The following is a 6,063-nucleotide window of genomic DNA, read 5'->3' as shown; positions in this document are numbered from 1 at the left end:
AGGAGGAGGAGGAGGAGGAGGAAGAAAAATAATCAAGCAAGCCAAGCCAGCCAGCCCTCAGCCTCAGCTTGTGATCATCAGGATGTTCAAGTCACACTTTCCTCTTGCACATTGATTCTGGTCACAGTGTTTAGCACAATAGAAAGCAAACTGGGAACAAAGGTGACAGACTATTCAACTGAGCAGAAGAAATTCCAAGAGGGCATAGCATTCTGGCTACACCATGGTTATTTAGACAGACTTCCATGGGGATCTGGATCAAAAAGCAGAAGGACTTGGTAAGTGTGCAATCTAGGCAGAACAGGAGCACACTGTTCTGTGTGTGGGTGTCATTATGCACCCCTTTAATGCCAACACACTGGGAGGCAAAGGTAGGCCAATCTCTGTGAGCATGAGGCTAGGCATGCTGGTCAAACATGATGGGAACCTGGGGTTCAGACATCCTGACTCACTCCTGAGCCTGTTGGGTGCTCTGTTTCAGGACTTTTCCTGGGAAAGCTATTTCTATTCATCATGGATAGACGGCACTGCTGGCCCAAAGGAAGGATTCCATTGACATGCAGCTTAGTAAGCCAATAAGTTTGGGGGATTACTTCCAGGAGTGTGAATGACTCAGACAACTGCTTCACCCAACAACTCACTCCAGAATGGAGTGAAACTCATAAAACTGCTTCCCTGGTGTCTTAGGGTTTCATTGCTGTGAAGAGACATCATGACCAATGCAACTCTTATAAAGAACAACATTTAATTGGAGCTAGCTTACAGTTTCAAAGGTTCAGTCTATTATCATCATGCCAGGAAGCATACAGGTAGCCATGGTGCTGGAGGAGCCAAGTGTTCAGTATCTTGATCCGAAGGCAGCAAGGAGGAGATTGTGTCACACTGGCTAGACTTGACCATACATATGAGACCTCAAAGCCCTGCCTCCACAGTGACACACTTCTTCTAACAAGGCCACACCTCCTCTGATAAGGCCACACCTACTCCAACAGGGCCATACCTCCTAATATTGCCTCTCCTCAGGGTCTGAGCATTCCAACACATGAGTCTATGTGGGCCAATCCTATTTAAACCACCCCAAACTGTCTCCCCTGTGCATCATGTAGACAGATCCACTTGAAGAGTTTATCTCTCCCCATTAGTTGTTCACTGCTTGTGTACCCTAGGTTTTTACACAACCTTAGATTTTTCACAACCTACTTTAATAATGGTTCTTAAATGCTTCAACCTCCCTTCTAGCCCACCACCCACCAGAAGTAGTGAGAAAGAAAGGTTAATAGGAAACAGGAGTTGTGGACCTGTTTAGAAATAGTTCTTTGGGGTGATTCCAGTCTTCATTGTTAGCAATCCAGTCCACTAATAAAACACCAACAAGAATCAGCAGTGACAGTCCACTCCATTCGGCAATCCCCACTCAAGAATCTGCAAGAGCAGTTTGATCCAGAAGAAACCAAGAAGCACTGCCAATTGGCCTGAGTCTGCAGAGGCATCAAGAAGCTGCCAGAATACCACAAGAAATTCTTTGGCAAGTTACTCTCTACCAAGTCATGATAAGTGAAGATCAGCAATACAATGTAAGGCAAACCAATGCTAGAACCTCTTCCCACTGTCTGTGGGGTCATATTTATATTCTTTCCAAATACTGGGCATCCTTTCACGTGTCTGCTTCAGCAAAACATTCTTTCACCTGTGTTTGCCCCAGCAAAACATCATATGACATAACTGAGTTTCCAAAGAAACCAGAAATTTCAATTTCATCCTAGGGGGAGGAGTCTGCCTTGTGAGCTTTCTGATTCATGTGTTCTTCTTTAAAAAAGATTCATTTTTAATTTTATAAGTGCTTTGCCTGTATGTATGTGCACTATGTGCAAGTTTGGTGTTCAGGGTCAGAGGAGGGTACTGGATACTCTGGGACAGGAACTGTAGGTTGTTGTGAGCCACTATGTTAATTTGGGGAACCAAACCTGAGTCCTCTGCAAGAGCAACATGTGTTATTAACCAATGAGCCATCCCTCTAGCCTCTAAATTCTTTTATAAAAAATTATTGTTGGGTGATAATGGTGCCCACCTTTAAGCCCAGCACTAGAGAGGCAGAGGCAGGTGGATCTCTGTGAGTTTGAGGCCAGCCTGGTCTACAGATTGCGTTCTGGGACAGCCAAGGCTACACAGAGAAACCATGTCTTGAAAAAAACAAGTTTTTTATTTTATTGTATTTTAAATTGTGTGTGTGTGTGTGTGTGTGTGTGTGTTTGTGTGCACCAGAGTGCAGATGCCTGTGGAAGTCAGAAGAGGGAGGATAGGTCCCCTGCAGCTGGAATTATAGGTGGTTGTGAGCTTTCTGACATAGGCTTTGGTAATCAAACTTGGGTTCTCTTCAAGAGCAGTGCATGCTCTTAACGGTGGGCCTTCTCTCCAGCCCCTCATGCTAGTCTCAGTAGTTCCCCTCCTCCTTCCATGAGCACATTTGATCCTAGGAAACAGTTAGAGGACAATGGGTGTGTGGCTTGGTCGATGTCTGCAGAGGCACACAGCAGGAGAGAGGGTCCTTAGATACATTCCATTAAGTCACAGTGGAGACAGTGGCAGGCTGAATAATGGCCCCCGGATGTCCACTCTACAGTCTTCAGAACCTGAGAATGTTCCTAAATGTGACCCCAGAAGAATCTGTAGATGTGTACAATTTAAAATTTTTGGGACAAGGAAAAAAAAGCATTAACTATACAGGTAGACCAGACTTGCCATCACCTAAGACCTTTTAAGTTAACAGAGGGTCACAAGGAAACTCCATGAAGTGGAAGAGGCTGGAGTCAGAGGAGGTGGAAATGGAAGCTTCTGGAACCTTGGAAACAGATTCTCTCCCCTTCCCCAAAGTCCCTGGGAGTACAACCCAGCTAACATCATGATTTAATATGGCATCAGACTTTGAGGAACATCCGCGTTGCTTTAGGCTGGAAGGTTTGTGGGAATTAGACTTTCGGAAGGTTTCTGATCTGGATTTTCAGACCTGCGTCTCATCTGGAATCGAAAGCACACAGCTTCCTGTTGTCCTGTGTCCAGCCGCCTTTTACACACACACCCAGAATACCTGAGGAGAACATTCTGTCCAGAGAGAACCCCTAAGATTCACTCTCCCAGCCTCGGTGTGTCTATCACATGCTTTGGGTCCCAGTAAGGTCCTAAGTTCCAAATGTGCACCTTGCAGAAGGGGCCCCCGATGGGATCTGTCTGTGAGATGATGGAGCTTCAGAACAAGAAGAAACTTTACAGCAGTGACATGGCTTCCCAGTAAGACAGCTGTGTTTTGGGGTGCTAAGGATGAAACATTTTGTATACTAGGAAAATGCTCTGCCTTTGAGCAACATCCTAGCCCCTCACTGGGGGATTCTAGGCAGGGGCTCTACCACTGAGTCACCCCCCCCCCCCAGCCCTCTAGGGGACTCTAGGCAGATGCTCTACTATTAAGCTACATTCCAAGCTCTTTCCTTTGGACCCAAGCAAGTCTGCCATTCCTCACTCCCTTTACAATCCTTGATGGACATCACTCACCCTGTCCCTGTGGCACATTTCTGCTGTACTCATTCATTATTGCTAACATAGAGCTGTTCCTTGGTCCTCTGCATCCCAGGCCTCATTTCTGCCTTTTTTATTTTTCACCGTGAGACCTTGGGTAGGCTGCTGCACCTCTCTCAGCCTTGGTTTCCTCTTCTGTGAAGTGGCTGCTGGTGGATTTAAGGAAATTGCAGGGGGCATTCTGGCAGAGGTCCTGGTTCAGGCCCCTCTAACCCTGGCCCAGTCCTCTCTTCCCTATCCAGATTTTCTAAATGCGGTCCATGCACCTTGACCCAGTTTCCAGCTCTACTCACTCCACATTGGGCTGATTAAACAAACCCCCATGCTTTCTACCCTGACGCAGACCTCACCAAGTCTCTCCCAGCAAGGTCCAAGCTCAGATGTTTTCTTTTCTTGAAAGAAGCTTTTCACTGCCCTAGCAGTGGCACGTGCCTTTAATCCCAGCACATGGGAGGCAGAGGAGGGTGAATCTCTAAGTGTGAGACCAGCCTGGTCTACAGAGTGAGTTCGAGGACAGCCAGGACAACCCTGTATTAGAGGGGGGGCAGGGAGAGACAGAGATGGAGACAGAGACACAGAGACAGACACAGAAAGATAGAGACAGAGAGACAGGGAGAGAGACAGAGAGACATAGAGACACACAGAGAGACAGACAGACAGACACACACACACACACACAGAGAAAGAGAGAGGGGGGGGATTCTTATACAGCCCAGGTTGGACTGGCTCTCCTTACCTGCCTCCATCTCCCTAGTGCTGGGCTTACAAATGTGGTGGTTTGAATAGCTATGGCCCCCATAGGCTCAAGTGTTCCAATGACTGGCTCATAGGGAGTAGCACTATTAGGAGGTATGGCCTTATAGAAGGAGGTGTGGCCTTTTAGAGAAAGTGTATCACTATGGAGACCCAGCTTTGAGGTCTTAAATGCTCAAGCTACATTTAGTGTGAAACAAATCCTCTGCCTCCTCCTCTGCTTGCCGGTCAATATATAGAGCTCTCAGCTCCTCCCCCAGCACCACGTCTGCCTGGACGCTGCCATGCTTTCCACCATGATAACGGACTGAACCTCTGAAACTGCAAGCCAGCCCCAATTAAATATTTTTTTCTTTATAGGAATTGCCTTGGTCGTGGTGTGTCTTCACAGCAATGAAACCCTAAGACAACAAGCTCACACCACAATGACTGATTGTATGTGATGTTGGGGATTGACCCCAGGGCTTCATGCATGTGAACTCAGTCCTCTACCACCTGAGATGCAGTCACAACCCATTGCAATTTTGAGGTAAGGTCTCACTCACTCTGTATAGCTCAGGCTGGCCTGAAACTCAGTCCTCCTGCTTCTGCCTTCAGAGTTCTGGGATTGCAGGAATGTGTTAATGGTTTCATCCTAAAATGGACCTGAGCCCTTCATCCAATCTTTCATGCCAGACTTTTCCTCATGAGCATGCCATCTTGGAAACTTGCTTGCCACCTGGGTTTCCCTCTACTCTTCTGGTGTCTCCCCTGCCTTCATCTCTCTCATCCATGTACCCTTAAAATGTTGGAGATAGCCCGAGGCAGTTTCTGTTCTTCCCTGGGCAGCCTATGCCAGCCCTGGTTTGCTGACAAGTCCCAAATCCCCTTCTCTGGCCGTTTCCTTTTCTGAGGATCACAGAACCCTAGACCTCTTTCTCCTCTGTTTCTTCTGCATTTGACATGCCCTGCCCCCCATGTGGTCTCCTGCCCTCTTCATTCTAGACTGACAAGCACTGGGCTTCGACCTCTGGCTTCAGCCTGTGCCTACAGGAGCTGGTGGGTCCTGGAGGGTAAGTTTAGTGTGCTTGCTCATTCTTTAGTGCTGCTCTCAGATACCCTCAGCACAGCAACGGGTTGGGCCACTGGAGCATCTGCTCATCTCATGTCCAGGAAGGGCAGCTGCTCCCTCTGCACCCAGCCCTGGGGCATGTGCACCTTTCCTGTCCCTATACGGGTCACTCCAAGGTCCTTTCCCTAAATTCCCCTCAATCACCACCTCTTCCTGTGCCTTCTCACTGGCTTGATCTGTTACCAGATTTCCAACACCTAGTCCAGCCTCCACCTCTCTTCTCCTACCTGAGTCCCTGATTTCCAACCTCTGATATCACAGAAAGTCGCTGATAGCACGGGAGTCTATGAGGAATACTTGAAAATATAAATCAGGTGCTGGAGAGACGGTTTGGAGATAAGAACATTGACCCGGCGGCAGGGTACAGTTCCCAGTATCCATTGTGTGGTCCACGATTGCCTGTTCTGGGTATGCAAAGCCCCCTTCTGGCCTTCACAGGCAGTAGTACATGCACACAATGAACATACATACACACTCAAAGCACACATACACACAATACAAAAAAATTTTATAAATCAGCTGACATCAACTACAGGCCTGCTCCTTTTACATTTTTTTTCCAAATCAGCCCTTTGCTCTTAAATCCTAAGCCTCCTTAGTGTGGCTATTAACGGCTTTTTTTTTTTTTT

This window comes from Mastomys coucha, unplaced genomic scaffold, assembly GCF_008632895.1.
Source record: "Mastomys coucha isolate ucsf_1 unplaced genomic scaffold, UCSF_Mcou_1 pScaffold21, whole genome shotgun sequence".
NCBI lineage: Eukaryota > Metazoa > Chordata > Mammalia > Rodentia > Muridae > Mastomys > Mastomys coucha.
The sequence above is the reverse complement of the archived record's forward strand: the minus strand, read 5'-3'. Positions refer to the sequence as shown.